The 24,343-nt window shown below is 36.6% G+C and overlaps 1 long non-coding RNA gene across 1 annotated transcript in view; it reads right to left on the bottom strand.

The window, feature by feature from the left end:
* Positions 1 to 1,532: 1,532 nt before the first annotated feature.
* Positions 1,533 to 24,343, bottom strand: part of LOC118162725 — a 118,576-nt gene continuing 95,765 nt past the window's right edge. The window contains exon 3 of the long non-coding RNA XR_004748584.1: positions 1,533 to 1,682. This is a non-coding gene — a long non-coding RNA (uncharacterized LOC118162725). The remainder of the gene's footprint in view (positions 1,683 to 24,343) is intronic.

The following is a 24,343-nucleotide window of genomic DNA, read 5'->3' on the forward strand; positions in this document are numbered from 1 at the left end:
TGTCTTAAAATGAGCTGTTTTTGCATAAATCAGTCAGACACTACATTGCTAAAAATATAAAGCCTTCTTCAATATCCACAGGTCAGATATGCTAAAACAAACAAACAAACAAACAAACAACAACAACAAATTCTGTTCTTCTAATTAATAAAATCCACCTATAATGTTCAGATATGGCAAATTTGACTGGTTATGTTCAATGGCAATACTGGTGTAGCATTGTTTAGTCAGACTAATGAATTTTATTTTAGCAAGCTTATCTCTCACAGGTGTAAATTCTGGGCACTACTTCAGAACTGAAGATAGTCCAGTAGCTGGAAGTTAGCACAATGGTTTCAGTATGTTTCAGACAAGTGAGTGTGATACTTCTGATCAAAATGTAAGAACTGTACAAAAACTTCATTTTTAAAATGGGTATTATTGCATGCAAGAAAAATATTTGGTAACTAGCTGTGTTTAGGAAGAATGTCCAGATTTGTATGAAAATCGCAGTTTTCCAATATTCTTGTGTATTCCAAGCCATACCTATTCAGGCCATGCACCACCAGGGAAAAAAAAAAAAAAAAAAAAAAAAAAAAAAAGGTTGTGATGGAGATCTGGAAGGATTTCCTTCTCACAGAATTTGAAATGGACAAGTTTGTTTCCTTAATATCTCACCCTTATGAATATCCCAATCAGTCTGCAGGAGCAATCGTTGTGGAACTGCTAACTTGTCTCTAAAGAAGTAGTCCTTTGTCTCAATGACAGTTTCTCTATTTTAATTGTAATCAGAATTAAATCTACTCAGTGCTGTCATTTTTACTGTATAGGATATAAAAGCAGTCAATAAAGCTAGAAGCAGGTTCTCAAATTGTTTTCCTAAGGGGAAACTGAATATTTGGGTAACAGTGTTGAGGTAGCCAAGACTTTCTGCCCCAGGAGGTCTTTGAATACAACTTTGCAACTTAAAACAAAGACATTCACTGTTTCTGATAAAATGACCACAACTGAAATTCTTAATGGTGATGATGTTTAAATAGTTCATTTGTAGTTCATTTTGACATCAGCAAAAATGCCCATTTTCTGCCCAGTTTTCTGATTCATGTGGACTCAGGTAAATCTCCTGAACAGAAGAAAATCTGTTTGCACTTTCAATTCACAATCCTGCCTTTAAAACAAAAAGAGAAATTGTACAGACCTATTTGCATTCCAGAGATAGGTTCTATAAATAAATAAATAAATAGATAGATAGATAAATAAATAAAACTGTAGTATCACTGAATGTACAGGCCTCCAAATATTATCTTTATTCTAATAACAAGTACTATTTAACTTAGATTTCAAGGCATACCACAAGGAAATTACTAAGCAAGGAACAAAGAAAATAGATATTCTGCAATCAATTGTTCTATATGATAAAAAGAGGTGTTCTTTAAAAAGTTAGCAAGCCTAAATAGTCAAAAGTCTTGAATCTAGCCTAAAAGCTGCAACAGTCCATTTGAGTAACTGAGCTTTGCTGGGACCAGAAATTTATTTAATGTCCCAAGGAATACCAACTAGCAGTTAGATTCCTTAAAAAAAATTATTAACAGAAGAACCAAAGTTTTAAGTGTTGCCAGTTTGTGGCATACATTGAACTACTGTACAGTCATCCTTTTCAAAGAGTATATGACTAGAGTCAGACTTTTTCCTCAGAATCTTATCTGCAAGTAACAAAACAAATAAACAAAAGTTTCACACATTAGAAATATTTTTTTATTCTCCGTTTTATTTTGTTTTGTTTTCTTTATTTATTTTTAACTTCAGTTTCCTGAATTTTGCATGCTTGTATTTGGCAAAGAGGGAAGAGTAAGAGTTCTATAAGATTGTTTGAAAAACAGAAGACCAAGAAGGTAGTAATTCTTTAACATATGATTTAATCAGCCTTCATTCCAAAAAAAATGACTAAATATCTTATAATAAAAGAATAAGGGAACACTCCATTTCTTTGAAACACAAATTTTAAACTGGTGCAAGGAAATAATTTACTACATTTAAAATTAACTTGTGGGATTAATTATTACAGTACATTTTTGTCCTAAATACCTCATTTATGCATATAATTATTATATATAAAGGCATACATAGCCACAGAAGCATTATTTTCTAGATATTTTCTAGTATTGCATGAACAAGCACAAAACTAGAGGGTTAGTGTGGTGGTCTAACCATGCTAGGCAGCTGAACACCGCAACCGCTCTCTCACTCCCCCTCCTCAGATGAGGAGGGGAAGAAGTAAAGGAAAGAACAACTCACTGGGTTGAGATAAGGATAATTTAATTAAAGGAAAAAAATATTAAGGAAATATTATTATTAATTTAAAAATTCAACTAAAGGGAAAAAAGGGAAAGGGGAAGAGGGAGGGGGAAAGGGAATAACAAAACAAAACAAGTAAAAGCTATGTGGAAATGCAGAGGAAAGAAATTACTCTCTACTTCCCACAAATGAGCAATGCTTGACCACGTCCTTGAAGCAGGGCCTCAATGCACGTAGCTGGTGTTCGGGAGGAAGACAGATGTTTTTGCAACGAGAGCCCACCGCTCCCCTCTTCTTCTGTTTTCCACCTGTTATTGCTTAGTGTGACATCATATGGTATGGAATATCCCTTTGGTTGGTTTAGGTCAGCTGCCCAGGTGATGTTTCTTTCTCACTTTTTTCCCACCCCCTAGGAGGGTTAGGGAGAGTCCTGATGCTGTGCCAGCACTCCTCAGCAGCAGACACAACACCGGTGTGATACCACTGCTGTTCTAGCTACAAGTGCAGAGCGCAGCACTGTATGTGCTGCTGCAGGGAAAGTTAACATCCCAGCCAGACCCAGTACAGTTAGTGATACTTATATTTCGTAAGTATCTGGCCCCACTGATCTCAGAGAGTATGAATTATTCTATTGTTGTAGAATTTGAGAGTTTTAGGTATCTTTTGTTGCAACGAACTTTTAAAGCTTTTAGCTTTAGCTTTTAAAACTTTTAGGCTTTTAAAATAGCTAACTTCAAGTTCTCAGCTGTATTCCTGTCTTCCTCAGCACCTTCAATACTCACAGAAAAAAGTTTAGCACCTCCAGCAGTGCTTCAGATCATAAGTACATGTGGTGGTTTTACTCGAGTGGGCAGCTGAGCTCCACCACAATCGCTCTCTCACTCCTCCCCTCCTCAAAGAGGAAGGGGGAGAAAAGACAACACAAAGAGCTCGAGGTTTGAGATGAGAATGATTTAATTAAAGGGAAAGGGAATGGGGAGAAAAAGAAACAAAAGAAACAACAAGGCCATGTGGAAGCACAGAGAGAAAAGAAAAAAAGTTATTCTCTACTTCCCATCAACGAGCGATGTTCAGCCACATCCCGGGAAGCAGGTCCTCAAAACGCGTACCGGTTGTTCAGGAGAGGCCCTCCCCCATGAGAGGCTCCCTTTTATTGCTGAGTGTGACATTAGGTGTTATGGAATATCCCTTTGGTTGGTTTAGGTCAGCTGCCCTGGTGATGTCCCCTCGCCATCAATTGCCCACCCCCAGCCTGCTGGCTCTTGGGGCCTGGAGGGAGTTCTGATGTTGTGCCAGCACTATGCTGCAATAGACACAACACTGGAGTGATACCAGTGCTGTTCCAGCTATGAGTGCAGAGCACAGCACTGTGTGGGCTGCTGCAGGGAAAGGTGACTCCATCCCAGACAGACCCAACACAGTACGTTGACTTGTTCTGTAAAGGTGCTTATTCTTCTCCACTGCAGTGGGTCTAGCTTGCTAGCTTAGGAGGTTTGACTAGAGGACCTCTCAAGGTTCCTTTTTAACCTGACTTATCCTATGAATTATTCTATGATCTTTATTCAAGTAAGACTCCAGAGGGTTTGTCCACATTAATGGTTTAGCTCAACTCCTGAAATTCATGTCCCATTTTTTTCCCTGTATTCTATTTGGGACAGGAGACCTGGATGAAACTAATCTGATGCAACTGTATGCAACAAAAGATGCATCATGGGAATGTATTTTACAGTATATAATGGAATATTACAGTAGCAAAAGGGAATTCACTCCTCTGGATCACACCAGAGCTAGTCCAAAGTGAAAAACATTGGGAACGTGTACAGTTGGGATACTGGTGCCGAACACCAACTGCTATGCTCTTCAGACCCGCTCCTTTTGGTCTGTGTTGCTTGTTGATGTATGCATAGCAAGAGCTGGCTATGTTAAGACCACATGCTCAGTCTATGAAAGACCCGCAAAATACAGACTAAGCATTGTTACAATATCATCTTAAAGTGAATATCCAATGAGTTGATTTACTTCACTAGCATTTTAGATCTTCCAGTCTGTTTACACACAGAACAGTGCGAGCACCAAACTGCTCACTTGTTTAACAGAGTTCATACAGGACCACAGAAATAACTTGAAATAATTTTACTACAGGTTATATAGCTTTCAAAAGATTAGTTTTCCTTTTTTATTTATTTCTTTTGGAAATGTTACACAGGATCTGTACAACTATGTATAAATATTGTAAGTATCAAGTTTGCTTAAACTTCTAAACCAGCCATTTTTTATTCACTGCATACCTATAATTATTGAAAAAAAAATACTGACAACATTTGAAAAAAATTCCCATATTGCCAGCAAGACTGATTGCTACTTCTGATGAATCTCCTACTTTTAAAAATGGCCTGATCCACAAAAATAATTACTAAAAATCAAACATAGTAAACATGAAATCACATGCATTCAAGCTTCATCTGTAAAGGTCCGTGCTTAGTGTTGCTTTTGAAAAAGAAGCAATAGTGCTGAACATCTTACTATTTCACCTCTAAAGTTACTGGAGCGTGTCACAGTAAGAGCAATCAATATTGGTTAATAGGCCAGATCTGTGTTATTAGTATTCTTTACAACCTTGACATACTTCATTTTATGTACAGATTGCCTATGAAAACTTGGGCTTATATCTTGTCTAGACAATGCCTTACATGGCCATTCAAATTAATAATGTGCCAGAATTATACCATGTTTAATGCAGCTGTGCTCTGTATTGACTTTGAAAATTAAATTTACTTCATGGTGCCTATTGACAGCTGGGTCTCAACCATATTTAATGGATTTGAATGGAGTTTGGACTATAGCTTATGCCTCCAAGCAAAATGTTGATAGCTAATAATTTTCATTAAAAGTGAGAGTGTTTATCTATAAACATTGCATTTCTCAGTATATGAAGTCAGAGTATAAAGAAGTTTAAGATCACCTTTCAGTTAGTTCACTCAAAACACTCAAAAGGAAATGAAGAGAAGAGAAAAATAACCTGTTTGTTATCTTTAACTGCAATTCTTTGCCTTATTAACAATGCATTTGCAAATATGTAGTGAAGGAATCCTATTCATGTTGAGAAAAATATCTTTAGTTCCCAGAAGGCAGAGACAATACCTCAAATTGCATCTGAACATAATGAAAAACCTCATACATAATATATTTATTGACAGCCCTGGAAACTGAACTTCGTTATTTATTGACAGCCTACATACAGTATAGGCACTGCAAGTTTCTTTCGCTGCTGAGCCAACAAACGTCTTACTTGGCCAGAAGAAACTACTATATCTGAAAGCAATACAATGCATTCACTATATCCACTTGTTCTTTGGGTTATCTGTGAAATGTCCAACCAAGCTGTCAGCCAGTACTAATTCTTCTGATTGCTTTTCTGCTCCAGAATATGTTCTCGAGAGATACCTAACAGAAACAAATTTTGTTTGCTGCTTAATAATAGACTGACTTCTGCCACTAAATCTACAGGTAAACAGTTACACATCTAATTACTGGGAAAGCTAAAAGCCTCTTACGTAAATAGCCAAACAGCTTCCTTTTATAATAGATATCCAAACCAATTCTTCTTGTTCTAACATCCTTCTGGTAAGTAGCTAAAATAGTCATTTTGCTATCTTTTTGGTGCTCTGTCTCCCCACCACACATCAACTGAGAATTTGTTGTCACATGTCCTTGGTAGAATTACAGTGCAAATGTCACTGTATAAAGAATAAAGGCTGCATGACATTTTTTTTTATTCCTGGTCTCCAATTCTTAAGTCTTTGAAATTTGTACTTTGAGGGTAAAAAAGTTCAAATAGTTCTGCCTTTAATCACAGGACGATTGAAAAAACATGCATTTTTAACTTTCAAGCAATAATAAACTTTACTGGACATTCTATGACAAAGACAACTATTAAAATTAAAAAGTTGAAATATTAAGAGGGTAGGCCTCCACAATGTCAGGCTACAGGTCTGCAGTACATTTTGCGCAAGACTTTCCTAGGCTTAGAGAACAGACAGGTTGAGAAAGACTGTTCTGGGCTTTAGGAAATCAAAGCAGGCCTGCAATTCAGATGCAAGTACCACATGCTCTAGCAGGCTCTGTGAAGTCCATTAGCAGATGCCCTGACAGTTTACCTTATATGCAGCAAAATTGTTTCAATTTAATACCTTCCAAACTGTGTTCTGTGCAGTACAAACCACTGGGGAAAAATAATAATCTGTTTTTGCTTGTTACTTCTCTTTTGGCTACAGATTCTTAACATGTACTATACCGAAGTTTATGATAAGATTAAGAAGTCAAAGTGTATAAATTATGCATGTAATGTGCAACAGAGATGTTATACTTACACATACACATATATATATACATACGTAAATGCACATATACCTGAATTAGCAGAATAATACCTAGCCCAGAGCCCAGAGAAATAAAACAGAGACATGCATTACATGTAGTAAACAAAAAATAACACCTACCTGAATTTAGTAGCAACCATCAGAAAAAAAATAAATTAAAAAAAAAAAATAGTCTCAATATCACAGAAAGTTTGAAATGATTATGTATTTATTTATTTTAAGATAGTATTTTGATGTGGAAAAATGATTAAAAGATTAATCACGGTTGCAAGGTAGAAAGTATATAAAGATTAAGGATAGACAGTAACATACAGGCCAACATGCTGCTGAAGTGCAACGAAAAAGAAAGCACAAAAGCATGATGATACCAGCTGGTACTTCCTACACAGAAGGAAAAATATAGTGTGATGTTCCGTGGTCACAGATGAGACGTACTGTGAAGCAAATATACAATAGCTTTGCAGACAACATTAATTTTCACATTTTCTTCTTTTGGATGGCTCATCTTATAGGTCAAGTATCTTAGGGCCTGTTGATGCCCTTAATTTATTATTATTATTATTTTAAGAGAAATTCCTAGACAATTCTTCCCGTTGGACTTTTTTACACTCATTCCTGAGGAAAAGAAAGGGTTTGCCTCCTCACAGAAGAAAATTAGTTTGTGCATCATGAGTCTTACAGATACTCCAATATCTGGGAAATCTAGTTCGATATAAAAGCCTTTTAAGACAAAATCCAGTGACTGCAGACCCACTTTCTGATGACACTAGCTGACTGCAATAGTCTTTTCTTCTACAGCATTTTTCTGCCAGACACTGCAAGAATAGTGTGCCTACCTCTGACAACAGATCTTAGATATATCTTTTATCATCTCTGAGTTATTTTGATTGCTAGCAGGCCTGCTACACATTTTGCCTATCCAACAGTCTATAAAAGACCCCTAGCTTTATCCATAATTCCAAAGAGGATAGTCCCATATCTCTTTTGTAGTGAGAAACATTATTTGTATTTGTTTTGTTTTGTTTTCCTATAATAAACAAACCAGGAAACTATGCTGATTAATCTTACCAGAAAAGGAGCAATTTTCAACACATGAAGACAAAAGTGAATGTCTTTCAATACTGAAGTTGAAACACCATTTGGACAATATATTCTCGTTTTGATAAAATGTTAGTATTACGACTGATTCTTCTTGGTGCCAAAAGTTTCTCTTCCTGTGACTCTAAGCAAGCAAAAGAACAGATTGTTTCAGTAACACTGTCAGAACTGTCCAAATTGTTCAGTTACGTTTTTTTCATTCTAAAGATGAAACCCAGGAAACTCAGCTAGTTTTCACAAACACAAAAGAAAGTCACCAGTTTTTTCTTTTTATGCACTTAGTTTAGAAATGCATAAAACCTTTCAAAACAACTCCCTCAAATCTTTGCCTAAACTAATGATGGACAAAGTGCATCATGTAAAAGTGAAAATGTGTCCCAAAATAGTAGTTCAGTAGCAGATTTCCCCTCCCAAAAATGACAGTAGTTTTTTACTCCTTTCCTTTCTCTTTCTTTCCCTTCTCTCTCCTTTCTTTTATTTCCATGGGAAATGAAAAGGTTCATAGTCTTTTGGGGCTTACCTTGTGATGGAGTGGTAAAGCAGGGATAGAATCTACAGATTCCAAACATTTTAAATGACAGGAATTGGGAGTCACATTTCAGCTCATAGAGGTTTCTAAATTTTTCATGGTAGCCATACCATGTCAGAATGTGACTTGAAATTTCTATGACACATATACTTTTAAAGGAGAGACATCTAAGACATTCCTTTTATGCTATTTTGCTCTTCCTTAGCTACAGAAAACAATTGTTATAATCTTTTAATTAATTTCTATAATACAGATCCTGATAACATCCTCTCATTGGCCATTTTTAATTTTGAAATAAAAGGAACTAAATAAAATAATTTCCTAATAGTTATAATAGATTCTGGTTTGCTAGAATACATAATCTAATGAACTGCTGTCAGCACTGAAAATTTTACTAATTGTGAGGAGGTTTTTCTTCCCACTCTATACTCCCAACACACCAGCTTCTCAGACAAACCAGGGTCTACATAATAAAGCAGAACTGAGAGAACTGGTGCAAGCTATGGAGTACAAGCTGAGTGATAGACAACACATCCTTATCTCCTCTTTGGATGCTGTAATCATTGCTTGTTCATCACCAGATCCCCACTGCATAGCTACATTTTCTATTTGACCCTTACATGTAAAAGAAACTTATTCCATTCCTCCTCTACCACACTTTTTCACGTTATCTCCCTTTCTGTCTGTATCCTATATTTGTTTAGAAGTACTAGAAATACTTGCATTGTTTGTATTCCTAGGTACAACTTCAGGAATACCCTGAACCTCCATTGTTCCTTAAAAACTAGCATTGTTCTGGAGCAAAGACTTTTCCAAAGATCTTATTCCAAGTCTTTTCCATGAAGTTCCAGAACTTGACTTCAAAGAAAGTCTTCTAGAGTAGAAGACTCTTTATGTGTCACTTCACTGCCAGCCATGAAGTATGATTTCTTTACAATGGCAATCATAAGAACAGAAAATAGACAAGTTGGAAACACTAACAGCAATTTTTCAGTATTCTGTTTATGTGGTTATGACTACTTAAAATAAAACAGCCAAGATATCATTAAAATATGGAAAAAATAATAAATACATAAATTGTATGCATATATGATGTGGGACAGATTTCAATATTTTGGAAGGACTTCAAAGGAAGCTGATGCTGTATGTAGCAGCACTCCTGTAAAACAGTGACTAAGACATGTGTCAGTAGCTTGGAGTTTTTAATGCAGTGTGCTTTAAATCCTTTAAATCCTCCTAAAAAATTAAGTATATTGTTTATAATTTCACCTGCATTATTTCCAATCTCCAGATGGATTTCATTTGCATAAGAGTTCCCAGGAGAGCTTTGCTACAAAGAAGCCTTGCTGAACAAATTACAGAACTAATCATTTCTTTAAACAGACATTTGAAAATAAAATAAAAGATCTATACAGTATGTCAGATGTGAAAGGTTAGCCACTGTGCACAATAACAAAATAATTTAATTTTAAATAAATGACTTTGCTTTAATTAATTAGGAGGTGAACTGAGCCTCAACTCCCAACATAGTTAAGGGAGAATACTCATGCTTATGCCAAAAAGATGATTTAAAAGAGCTGAAAACTGCTTTCCCTTCAGTAACTAGTGCTAGCATAAAGTTTCTGCAAGCAGGAGAAGCTTTTATAGTCAACTCTCAAGGCTGCTTTTTATTACTACAGGTTAGGAAAGTGGCTCTAAAGAGCATAAAATGGACACTTGTGTGCTTTATTTGACCTTTAGAAATGGTTCCCCATCAGGAGAGAGAGCCTTCAAAGGTAGCAAGGTGACATAATCAACAGGATTATATCTATAAATACTGGCAATCTTTAGAATGAAGTTCAACAACACATTTGAGATTCACTTTTTAAAATTTGTGTCAGGTACTCAGTGCGTGTAATACTCTTCCAGATGTAATCTACTTTCCAAAACAAAATATAAGCTAATGTAATTCTAGTTTAAGTATAAATTCTATAAAAGTTAGTGGAGATACACTCTTAAATTACTCCAGAGGATATGGTATTAAAGATATAACAGTATTTTCAGAAACTGCTAACTCAAAAAAAAAAAATAAAATAAAATAAAAAAAATTGTCCTGTTAGATTATTGTGAATTTGTTGATTGATTGCCAAACTTAAAAATAACAGTCCTCTGACTTCCACTAATTTCTTCTCTACATGCCCACAGTGAAAATCTCTTACTAGATCAAAAATGAGTTTGCTCACCACAGAAAAGGCATATAATGTGGTCATGATTTTTAAAATGTTAACAATTTACATTTCAAAAATTAGAAAACAAGGAGAAATTATTTCTTTAAATAATATATTCTGTCTGTGCCTCCAACCTTATTTAATGAATTTTTAACCATCCATTTACACAGTTCATGATGACAACTGGCTGAGCTGAAGTCATGTGCAAGACATGGATCATCAACAGTACCTGTAGCAACCAGCACGAGTATGAATTTTAAACCCTGGTATTTAAAGTACTACATTGGAACAAAATAAGTGACAAAAATCCCCATGAGACATCTATCTTGATTATTTTCCACCATTAAACTTTTGTGGAATTATTATCATGACTATCATGTGGACCTGTATATAGGTTCCTTTGTGAATGATGAAACCTCTAGGGTAAACCCTGTGAACTGTTCAGAGAAGCAGAATTATCCATGTGCATAATTATCTGAGGGACAGACAATTATCTGATAGTAGTTTCTTTTAGTCTGAAGTTTTAAAACATTCATAAATGAATGGTAACGGTGTATACCTCTTAGTGAAGTATTATTGCAATTGGTCTAATATATGTTTTTTATCTTTTATCTCCTGAGGCCTGAGGGAAGGAGGGAGGGAAGAAGGAGAGGGCAGAAAAACAGTAAACCAGTGACTGCTCTTATCTTTGACATGCTGTGAATAGACAGGATATTAGACTAATACCCACAAAATCACAGATAAATGATTATCTTGTCTTGATTACTACTGCCCTTTAACAGGCTCCTCTTTTTACCCAAAGACATTCGTTCTAATTTATTTGACACAAATTTCAAGGCCTTCTGCCAAGAGGAGAGCAAAAGCTTCATGAAAATGTTCTTAGCATAAATTCAGGACATCACTTGTAAAATGAGTCAATAAAAAGAAAGAAAGGTCTTTCTACTGAAACCAGAGGATCTCCCAACTTAAAGCAGCTCTGGTTTCTATATTTTTCCATGTACTTGTAATAAAGACTTAACTCACCTTTGATGTGAACTTCCCAGAAAAAGCTGAGGCTTAGAGACTGTCTATATTATAAGCACTTAATCATAAATTACAGGAGAGCACATTTTATACTGTCACTTGATTTATATCCTTACAGAATAACCTTTAGGGACAAGAAGTCTTTCATTTTTTTCCCGTTGTGTTTAGGTGCTAATTAATTTTGAGGAAAAGTCAACACTTTATTTTAGCTGCAAGGGAAATTATTTGCTTTGCCATGGGAAAATGCATCATTGTGTTATGAAACACACTAGCTATTGGCTATATTCCTAATGGTCCGGGATGTCGGTGAATAATGTCAATGTTACTTTGCTATGTGTATTTTAAGAAGCATTTCTTTTAAATTTTTGGATTCATTTCTGTTGAGTGACACGTGCTAGCATTCTCACACAGGTTTCATTTTGAGCAATTAATTTGGCTTGAGTTTTGGTTGGTTGTTTTGAACAATTACCTTACTGGTACCTCTAATGGAGAGTACATTAAAACAGAATGCATTAAAAAGTATATTCTGTTCTTATTACCAAAAGCTGCTGGGTGAGGACAAAACTGCATGCAGGGGGTTCTCCAGTCCAGTGGTAGCTCTGCCATTATTGCATTTACTGTTCCAGTCTTTGTATTCTCTTGGCTTTTTTTTATTATTTTTTTTTCATTTCTAAGCCACTTTGTGCATAATGAAACTATTGCTCAATAAAAAGATGCTGTATTTTCTCTTTTTCCACAGTAGCTTGTTTGTGCCCTCGAACCTGTAGTTCTTGTATCCAATCTGCACTACATTTCATTTTAGAATTATGGAATTATTTGTGTTGGAAGAGACACTCAGCTACTTCAGCCTCCTGCTGCATGCAGTGCTAACTTCAAGGTCAGATCATGCTGATCAGGGTCTTGTCCAGCTGAGTTTAGCTTTCTCAGTCTCTAGTTTTAGAAAATCAAAAATGGGAATTCTACCAAAAGTACAGCTTAAATACTTGGCTAGTTCAAGATGACTAGTTCATTATAGAGTGACTTCTGTACCCATAGTGTTTTGAGTAGGACCAAACCAAAAAGGAGAATCACTTTAATTATTATTTATTTCACAAACACTTGGAAATGTCTAAGGGTCTAAAAGGAAAAGAGTGAACATTATTTGTTTAGTGAGGAGTTTCAAGTAGATTGCTTGTCATTTTGTAGGCCTTCATTCAAAGGAAACACACATGCATATTGTCATCAAAACAATCCTTCTCCAGAAATAATAAAACGTATTTCTAACCTTGATTCTGAAAGTATTTAGACGTCTGAATACATTTGGGAATTGGGAGCAGTTCCACTGAAATAACCCAGTGGCTAAAGTTCTTATGAAATGAAAGATGGACTAGCTTTAACTATAAAATTTATTTTCTTTTATTCATGGAAGGCAAGAATGATCTGATTAGAAAATAACAGGCATGAAAGATTAATTCTGATTTTCTAAATTCTATGTCATTTTCTTTACATAGATGATGGCACTTTCTTCAGGCTTTTGATAGAAGAACAGATTTAGGTGCCCAAAGAATTGGTATCTTTTTGCATATCTTGGTATCACTTTTGGATAGACCCAAATCATCACTTGCTTACTCACAGAAATTCCCATTCACCTATTTGGAAGTTCTCTGTGCTAAAGAACTAACAGAACAGTCATTTTGAAGAAAAACAAACAAACAAACAACAACAAAAAAAACACTTTAATATTTAACTCTAGTAGTTGAGTTAAATTATAGTAATAGTTAAATATAAAAATATTAAATAATATAAAAATATAATATTTAAATTATTTTAAATGTGATGTTTATTTTGTATAATATGAATCATATTTATTTATAATATTTATAAATAGTGTGTATTTAATTTAATTAAGTATATAAGATAATTGTTAAATATGAGTAAGAAAGGCAATTTACTAAAAAGGCAATTTACTAAAAATGCTAACAATAGCATCTTAACATTAAGATTTGTCATAGTTAATGACTGGAGTTTTCTAAGACAATTGTTTAAAACCTTATGCAATAGGAAGCAAGCGGGTTTGGAATAATATTATTTATTTGGATTAAATATCACATAAGATAAATTTGCCTGAAGTAAAATTACACTGAATAGAAAATAGGAGCTGAACTGATTGACTTCAATAATTCTAAAGGTTGAACAATTAAACCTAAACTGAAGAATACAGAGGAAACATTCATCCGGTTCTTTGTTAGAAAGTCTTTTTAGAAATATGCCAGAATAATCACAATAAGAGGTGCAATTAAGCAATACGGCCTTTTCAGAGATACATCTGTAATAACTGCCAACAATGAAGTGGCTTATTGAGGATTATACTTCATGTAATTTAAGAAAAACAACTGTAATTGTAAGTAAAGCTTATGGCATCATACTTCATGTTTACACAGGTGTGATATTATGACTTATCAGACTGAAAGCTTTCTTTAACATAAGAACAGCATAAAAATATCTTGCAACTTTGCCAGAAGTAATTGGATGGTTAACAAACAAGTGTATTCACCTGTTCAGAAACAACTCTACATTGTCTGCATGTAACGTCTGCACACCGTTTAAATCAAACTGCTTTGAGCATGGAGTTAGAGTTAAGAGTTACCTGAACTTATCTGGCTGGTCAGTTTTGTGTTATTGTCCTATCCATTGCCACTGGGTCCCAAACACACACTTGGTCCATACAGCCTATGGTGGGAGCCGTCAGCCAGCCCTGTCTCTTTTTGTCAGTGTTTCTGGACAGGGAGAACGGACTGGTGCTGACCAGGTCCCAACCAGCAGCTGAGCTGCCTCTGGCCTCACCAGATACCAGACCAGCCTCAGCCAATGCTATTTGGGATCTCCTGGGGGAGAAGGGGACTATGACACTGCTGGGCAGAAGGGCAGCCAAGAGGTGGCAGCAGCTCAGGAGGGTTTCCAAGCACATCTAGCTCTAGTTTGTGCTCATCTGTCTGGGCTGGAACAGGTAAGAAGCAGGGTGACAGGTAAGAACAGGGTGAGTACTTGGCTTCTGTGCAACCACTCAGATCCCATTTCCCACCAGCAAACAGCACCCACTTAGTACTTTGTATTCCCTCCTTCCGCACACAGCATTGCTTGTTCATGGTACTGCTGATTTAAAGAAACTCTCACAGGCAGCTTTCTATCTTGTAATTGTGTGTACCACCTCCTCTCCATTTTTCATCACTGAAATTCCCTGGGTAGCAACAACGGTGGTGGAAAAGCATGTGTATTTTTTCTGCCTCTGGGCCATGCTAAGGAGCAGTTTTGAGCCTCTGTTCTCATCTACAGTGGAAGAGCCTGAAGATATAAAAGGACATCTAGAAATATGACCTTTACCTATATATATTAGCAGCAAGGGAGCAGAGGACTATACTTTTGGAGTCAGTATTTAAGAGAATCTCATTCACCAGCCAATGCTCATTAACACACACCATCCTTTTTAAAGGTAAAGCACAGTAATGGTGACAATGGGCAGGACGATGTAAAATATTGAATTAAGTAATCTGACATTACTTATCCTTGACTTCAGTGAAAAGGTTGGTTATACCTGATCTATGGCACTAAACGTGTAAACTTGAAGCCATATTCTCACCTACTATACATTAGAGAGTAGATCATTGATCATCAATACAGATTTACCGTTGATATCACTTTAGACTTGTGTTCATATTTAAAAATTTGTTCTTGGCCTTTTTATTTTATTTTTTTCTAAATGCAGGAAAGAATGGAGCTGGCATATGTGGAGAAAGAGTTGAAAACCATTCCAGTATTTCATTATTTGTGTCTGAAGCTCTTTTCTTACATCATTTTTTTTCTTACATCATTTTTTTTTTAATTTTGTTCACATCGAAAATATCATATTATCATTATGCAAAGATATATGAAGGTAAATAAATCCTATGTAAAAATACATGTGTACACACATAAGTATCGGCAGCCTTCTGGTCTATAATCTCTCTGCCCTCTTTGCTGTCTGACCCCCACAACACTCACCTCAGATCAGTTCCAAGATGTGCAAGAATAATGAGCAACAGTGAAACATTTGGTAGCAGTAGGTTGTGTATTTAAGGGGACTCATTTTGTTTGTGGAACTGGAGAACTGAACTGGTCATGGAAAACTGTGAAGAGTTGTCTAGAGTACTTAGCACTTTTCATTATAAAATCTTTCTCTATCGATATTTTATCTGAGAGTCCAAATTGCAGATTAAGAGCCAAATGGTTTACAAACGTAGTATATCATTACTGTTTTTGCCACAAAATTTTACAAAGCAGATTTAAGTTACATTTCCCTTGCCAATGCAGAACTGACAGTTAAAACCTCAGTATAAGAAAACATTTCTGTTTTGATCTCTTCTGGACTGCCTTTGTGACAAACACATAGTATGTTGTTAGTGCTGGCCAAGAAATAAAGGAGATGAAATACATGACATTGCTTCCCTTTTAATATGTTGATTCTTCACTGTAAATATTTGCACTTTAAGAGCATAGTCAGGCAATTAAATATGATAATAATCTCTCACCCCTCCTGAAAATTCCTGGAACATCAGTCATTGAAGATTTGAATCTATCATGCTGTAAGGGTAGCATCAACTCCTAACATTGGAGTGAGACAAGAAAGGGATCTAAGATTTCATTAGTTCAGCCCATCTTTTCCATGTTCTCAAACACAGGTTAAAGGAATTCAGGGAAACTTAGTGGGGCCCTGAATCTAACATACAGTCTGTATTCTTAAACATGGAGAGTCTCTCTTGGTGGGAAAAGGAGGTGAGAAACTGGAAACTGCCTACAAAAATGTTAATAAAAATGTGGAAAGAAATAATTTGTTGTGCATATGTTGTTGTATGTTCTTTTAAAATATTTTAATAACAACTAATTGGCCAGTTAAATTAATACGGGTATGCAGAGCCAAAAAATTCCAAGCATGTGAAAATAAGTGGCTTAACTACATCAGGCTGAAATGAAGAAAGAGCAACTTGCTGCACACCATGAACTACACAGACGTTAACAGTAACATAGAGTATGCATAAATAGAACATGAATAAAGGATCATAAACAGTAATTTTAAAAAATGTATAGTCTACAATGTTCTGTTTCAAGATTATATTAATAGAATGTGAAATGTTAGTTGAAGGGAAAAAAGTGATAGATTAAGATTCACAGATCCCAAAGATAAGCGAGTTAAGGAATAGTGGAAAAACTGTAAAATAAATTTGACCCAAGAGCATGCAGATAATCATAAGCTCTTTTATCTTCTGGACCTTTGGGTTTAGTGCTTTGTTTTTTATTTTACTGCTTGAAAAATAGATTTTAAAGATTTACATACTTGCTACAGAATAATATCTTAAACATGTCTGGATAAAATTATGACTTAGAGGAATTCAGCCATGATAGGCCTTGTATTGTAAAACCTGCCATAACAAATTTTAATTCATAATTGTTATTGAATAGCAAAGACAGATTTAATTATCTCCACTATTGACCTGTTCTAAGCAAGTACTTTCTGTTATAAATCCACACATTATTGCCAAAGAGCAGGCTGAATGCATAAATTCTCTGTCAGTTCTCTGAGCAGGTTCTTTATGCCACAGGAAAACTTCTAAAAGAATAAAATACGTCCAACTTCCTCCAGCCCACCTAGCTATAATGAAGATGCAGATTCATCAGGCTTGTAGGCCCACAACAAAATAAAATTATTATTTGGGGATTCACTAGAGTTAAATAAGTCAAAAACTGAAGCCTAATTAAAATTTTGATGGTGAAAAAGTGTTTTTCATTGGTTGTAGGACTGGACATCAATTACACAAATCCTTCAGCAGCTCTGCCATTCAAACCCATCTGTTTCACAGTCATCTAAAGGAATGATGACACTGTGTGAAAATACGTAAAATGTGTGATTCCTTTTCTTTGCTGGAGAAAAGAAAAGGGGATATAATAGCAACGATGACCTTGGTACAGGACATTTTCTGGGGAATTGATGACCGCCGTGGACCATCAACTCTCCCAGCTAGTCATTAATCCCCAGGAAATGCCCTGTGTCTGCCTTGTTATTGCTTAATTCAATTCTTTGTGGTTGTGGTATTTATTCTGTGAATATTTTATTGCTCAATCTGCTCTCTGTCTTACCTCTGCACCTCTTAAAGTCCATCTCACTGGTACAGACTGGCTCAGCTCAAAAACACCTCGCATTTACCAGAATAGACTGCAAATTACACATTTCTATGTGCCTGCTATTTCATTAAGATATGATAGCTTGAATGGAGTAACAAAAAAGTATTTTTCTATCTATCTTAAGAATTTCATAAATTGCAATTACCAATGGAGATGGAATAAGATTTTACTAGGCATATACATTGTATATATACAAGAACCATAACAAAAACAATTTATCCAGCTTCTTGAAATATTATCATTATACTGAGATATTTTTTTAGGTATATCAGAATAGTAGAATGCTATAAAAATGGTAGGAAATAAGATGGTGTGATTACTTTTTGTTAGTCTGTATTTCTCCTGCCCTGTATTTCTGTTGTTCTTATTTGCCATTCTGAGGATGTAACATGTCAAGTGTTTGACAATCAGCCTTGCTGTTTCCTTCTCAGTACTGAGCCTCAATATTCATTACTTCCCTTACTTCTGGCAACAGTACTGTTCTGAAGAAAACTAGAAAGATAAGGTAACTGGATTTAAAAAATCTACAGGAAAAAAAAAAAAAAAAAAAAAAAAAAAAAAAAGGCTAATGTTAACCCCTGCAAACCAGTTCACCAAACAGCCATACAAATAGTTGAACAGGCAGGGAGGGACTTTGGAGGGACTTGTCTGGAGCCACTAAGGAGCAGTGAGGGCCAAGCTGGGAATAAGGGTGGCTTAGCCAGTCTGCCACAGAAAGAAATGTTCCTGTAATTACAGTCCAAGAGTTGTATTCTCTTCTACATTGAAGGCCTCCACGGTACTTTGACTGTTTCAAGGAACCATTGAATAAGTTTAAATAAATATGTTTAATGTTACTACTAGGAAGAAAAAGAACATTGATGAAGTAGTTAAAAAACATAGGTATAAAAATGGAAATTACTAGAACATCTGATCATTCAATCACAACATATGTACAGAAGTCCACGGGACCAAGAAGTTGAAGGAATCAGCAAATGACATTGTGAAGCCACCGTGCCATATTTGAGAGCTCAATGGCTATTGAGGAAGGTTAATAAGAACTTGAATATAAGAACTAGAACAAGGCTAACAAGAACTTCTAGAAGTTCAACAGGAGTGAATGCAAAGCCTTGCGCCTGGTACAGAATAACCTCCGCACACCAGTGTAGGATGGGGGCCAATCATCTTGTAAATAGCTCTGCAGAAAAGGATCTGGAGGTCACAGTGGGCAGCAAATTGAACATAAATCAGCAGTACAGAAGCAAAGATGCAGCACAGAAGCCCAAGTACATCCTGGGCAGTATTAGAAAGAGTACAGCCAGCAGAATTAGAGAAGTGATCCTTCCCCATTATTTGATGTTTGTTAAGACTGTAACTAGTGTACCTTGCTGAACTCTGGTCTTCCCAGTACCATAAAAATGTTGACTTACTGGAACCAGTCTGGTGGAGGACTAGAGCATGGGACAGATGAAGAGAGGCTGAGAAAATTGTGTCTGCCCAGCCTGAAGAAGAGTAGATTAAAGGGAGACTTTAGTGTAATCAATAGTTGCTTCCTCAATCAGAGGATACACAGAAAAGAACAAAATTTCCTCAGAGGTGCACCATGACAGTCCACAGGCCATAAACACAAGCTGATTAGATATAAGGAAAAAATATTTTATTCTTAGGGGGTTTAAATACTGGAACAGGATGCCAGGAGAAGCTGTGGAGTATCCATCCTTGTAGGTGTCCAAGACTCAACAGAATATTGTCCAGAGCAACCTATACCAAATTAGACTTGCTCTGAACAGGCAACTGGATTAGGTAACCTCTGGAGGTCCCTACTAACTTAAATTATTCTATGATTTTAGATTTGATTTGATTTTGATATGATTTGAAATAACGAGGACAACTTTTCAAGCACAGGTGCCCAAATGATATGGATATAACTAATAATACTTGTATTTCTCTTTCCATTAGTTCTCTAAAAGGCCATCCTCAGTGAGCAAAACCAGAATTATAACATGTCAATTTTTTTTTTTATTTTTTTTTTATTATTATTATCAACAGTTAGAAGTAGATGTTAACATGGTTTAATAGCTTAAAGACAGATACTCTTCTGGAGCTACTAATTAAACATATTGCCTATAGTCAATTGGCATACTGGCATACCACATGCTGTAAAATAGAAAACAAAACTTCAGAATCATAAGATTAAAAACAAGAGTTTTAGAAATGTGATGAGAATTGCTTTTGCTTTCTTCTTGATAGCATTATTGTCACACAAGAAAATGTGAGGGTTATTTGCTAGGAGGTAAGATTGCTTTGTATCACAATTGAATAGTATTAGAGCACCTAACTCCCATGAGACCTTTTGAAAAGGTGCTTAGCCTCATATTTTTTTTTTCTATACTCCATAGTTTTCTTGCTACAGGCAATGTAAATGATGGTCTCTACCCTTCCCATGGTACCCTTCCCATGGTACCCTTCCGTTACATATTCAGAATCATCAATGAACTAGTTGCTAGTCCCATCACAAAATTGCTAAACCCTTCATAAGTTTATAGATATGGTCCCTATCCTTCTCATAACTTGATGATAGGTCCAAGGATGATTATCTGGCCCATTCCTTTTGATGAAATTAGAAAAACTGACACCACAGAAACATGTGACTGTGCTCATTCCCCTGAAATCTCAGATTTCCTATTAACTGTTCATAATCTTCATTCTGCTCATTTCATTTCAGTTTTACATTAATGTCACTAAAGAGACCATGAATGTGAAGTATAAGATTGGAACTTAGAAAATATATACTCTGGTCCAGCTCTGTAACTGATTTGTCTGTGACTTCTTGCAACATACAACACATTACTTGTTTGTCTAACCTGAAAAAAAAATAGAAAAAAAATATTGCTCATCCACTTTTAAGCTATCCATGATATACTGGTGTTTTTTCATGTTTTTGAAATGTTTTTATTGTTTATAGACAACAAGAAAAAGGATACACATGTGAAGATGCTATTGTCACAACCAGTCTGTGACTTTGCCTCTCAAAATATTAAAAAATAAGCATAAAAGGCACATGTAAGTCAAGATGAAGTTTTAGACACAGACATATACATGACTGCCTATACACACGCAAACGAAATAGTTCCTAAATTCTTAAATGCTGCACTCCTTTGATAGCATAACCATAGTTAATGTTGTGTCAGGCTTTCCACTATAAACCCTCTCTTTTATAACTAAGCAATAAAATTTTACCCCAGGCATGAAGTACCAGGTCTCAGCACAGCGGCTGACTTTTTTATATGTATACATTTTCACACACTTAAAAAAAAAAAAAAAAAAAAAAAAAAAAATCAGCTTAGCTACTTTAATACATGCAGGTATAAAAAATATTTTAAAAGTTTAGAATTTTTCAGTTGAACATATATAATATACACACACATACACGCATGTTTATGCATATATAGCTCAAAACGGTTTCTCCTTGTAATTGAAAGGATAATGGAGAAAGATAATAAAGACCCTTCAACTAGAAAACATGCATTCATGACTTATATCTAAAGAAATAATTTTATATGACCAGATATTTGATTGAAAGTCACTTCGTTCAAGGAAACAGACGAGCCCTACCACATGGCTCTGCCTCCCACTCCACCAGCAGTCCCCTCACCCCCAACATGATACACTTCATTAAACACAGAAGTGCTTTGTTGCATTAGGGGCTTTAAGAGAAGTGGAAAGGTAGACTCCTTGCACTTCCTATGAGAAATGAACATTGACTTCCTCTGAAGAAAATGTAAATGGATTTGCTTAATTGGACTTGGGGCACTGGAGCAATTAATAATAGATTGTGTCATAGTAAGGGCTTTGTTTATATTTAAAGCAATAAATTACAAGTATTAAGTTTATATTTATTCCAAGTTAAACTCATTTGTAATTGACATGTTACTTAGCCCAAGGCTTTTAAGATCTTTTAGTATAATTAAATTAATAGAGAGTTATAGATCACTGCATGATAAACAAACAGCACAGACTTTAATATGACAGATATACAGAGAACAGGCCATGTAAGTAGATCATTATTATCGGTTTTACCTTCAGCAAAAAATACAACTGAAACTGCAGCAAAAGATTCAGTGCAAACAACGGTAAGTGCAAGGGTGGTTTGTAATAAATCTTTTCCTTTCTTAACTTGTTGGTTAACAAACACATTTACCTGTGCAAGGGAATTAGTCACTAAATGGAACTTCTGAAAATTGTGTTTCTATCCCACCATTCCATCATCATTTTTTTTCTCTTGCCCTCACACAAAATAATTGAGATTACACTTTCAAAGAGTTCACACCATGCAAGAAGTCACTAAAACTTTGGACACTTGATTTAGGAAGGAGTGTCTTCCTTAGCCTGCACATCCAGAGCAAAGTTTTGCACATAACAATGCCTACATTTAAAAGCCTTTTCTGCACATAACAGCTGACTTCTGTTTTTACATGCCTACAAAGGTTGCTTAAAAATGTGTTGAATTCATACAGCACAAATGTTGGATGTGCTGCTTTTTACTTTTTTGAATATCCCTTATTCTGAAATAAAACTCAGATACTGTTTGTCTTTAGTAGTTTCCTATCCTCCTCAAAGTGTACTCCATCTCAGGCCTGGCATATTTCTCAGCTACTGCCACAAGGAGGACTAGAATAGGAGCATGGCCAACTACTGTGCATAAGTAAAATAGAATAGGAATACTGAGGAACACAATCACAATTTTAAGTGAAAACACTTAATGGGTAAACATCACAATGTTAGCTATGAAGAATATGCATTAAGAGGATTGCTGGGACAAAATGCACAAGACCTTTAAACCATGAAGGAACATGTGTGCATGACTAGTGAGGAAGAGTTGTAGTTTGGAGGAAGGGAACTTCCAGCGGGACTCCAGCAAGGCAGTGTGACACCATGGTTTCTGTAGGGGTACTCACGCTGTGCACAGTACACCAGTGATCATTCAAGCTAAATGTCCTGTGGGTGGGTCAACAGGCAGCCCTTAAATGTGTCCTAACCATCCAATCCGAATCACAGAATGCCCACTGGGTGGGCAAGGATCTCCAAGGTGTCTTCTGGTTCATCAGCCCTCTGCATGATAATGTTAAGTATATAATTCCCAACAGATCCTCAGACCCTCACTGAAACAGTTATGTTAGACTTTCTCTAATAGCATCCACAAAGATCAATGATGAAAATCCTATAGGTTTATTGGCAACTTATTTCAACATCTAATAATCCTTTTTATATTTTTTTTATATCTAACCAAAGTTACTTGCTCAATAGAGTCTGTTTCTTCCTGCTTTGTTCACTGAGAATAAGGAGAACATACAATTCTGTTTCTCTTCCAACATCCTGTTAAGGCTGGTATGACTCAAAAGCTCTCCCTATCCTTCTATTTTGTGAAAATACACAGAACAGCAGATTGTTCATCCCATCCACACAGGAGCTGCTTTTCAGATCTCTTGACCACTCTCTTTCTCTCTTGTGGCTTTCTCTCTAACGTCAGCCTCACCTCCACTGAAGTGCCACACAGTGCTGCTCCTGATCTCTTACAAATGCAAATAAAAGCAGAAAGATATCATATAATTCTGGCTATCGGGGGAGGTCCCAGCTGACTGGCGGCTAGCGAATGTGACGCCCATCTATAAGAAGGGCCGGAGGGCTGACCCGGGGAACTACAGGCCTGTCAGTTTGACCTCAGTACCAGGGAAGCTCATGGAGCAGATCCTCTTGGGAGTCATCATGCGGCACTTGAAGGGCAAGCAGGCGATCAGGCCCAGTCAGCATGGGTTTATGGAAGGCAGGTCCTGCTTGACGAACCTGATCTCCTTCTATGACAAAGTGTCGCGCTGGGTGGACAAGGGAAAGGCTGTGGATGTGGTCTACCTTGACTTCAGCAAGGCATTTGACATTGTCTCCCACAGCATTCTCCTCAAGAAACTGGCTGCTCTTGGCTTGGACTGGCGCACGCTTCGTTGGGTTAGAAACTGGCTGGATAGCCGGGCCCAGAGAGTTGTGGTAAATGGAGTCAAGTCCAGTTGGAGGCCAGTCACTAGTGGCGTCCCCCAGGGCTCGGTGCTGGGGCCGGTCCTCTTTAACATCTTCATCAATGATCTGGACGAGGGCATTGAGTGCACCCTCAGTAAGTTTGCAGATGACACCAAGTTAGGTGCGAGTGTCGATCTGCTCGAGGGTAGGAAGGCTCTGCAGGAGGATCTGGATAGGCTGCACCGATGGGCTGCGGTCAACTGCATGAAGTTTAACAAGGCTAAGTGCCGGGTCCTGCACCTGGGGCGTAATAATCCCAAGCAGAGCTACAGGCTGGGAGATGAGTGGTTGGAGAGCTGCCAGGCGGAGAAGGACCTGGGAGTGATAGTGGACAGTCGGCTGAATATGAGCCAGCAGTGTGCTCAGGTGGCTAAGAAGGCCAACGGCATCCTGGCTTGTATCAGAAATAGTGTGACCAGCAGGGCTAGGGAGGTGATCATCCCCCTGTACTCAGCTCTGGTGAGGCCGTACCTCAAGTACTGTGTTCAGTTTTGGGCCCCTCGCTACAAGAAGGACATCGAGGTGCTTGAGCGGGTCCAAAGAAGGGCGACGAAGCTGGTGAGGGGCCTGGAGAACAAGTCCTACGAGGA

Source organism: Oxyura jamaicensis, chromosome 2, assembly GCF_011077185.1.
Source record: "Oxyura jamaicensis isolate SHBP4307 breed ruddy duck chromosome 2, BPBGC_Ojam_1.0, whole genome shotgun sequence".
Classification (NCBI taxonomy): domain Eukaryota; kingdom Metazoa; phylum Chordata; class Aves; order Anseriformes; family Anatidae; genus Oxyura; species Oxyura jamaicensis.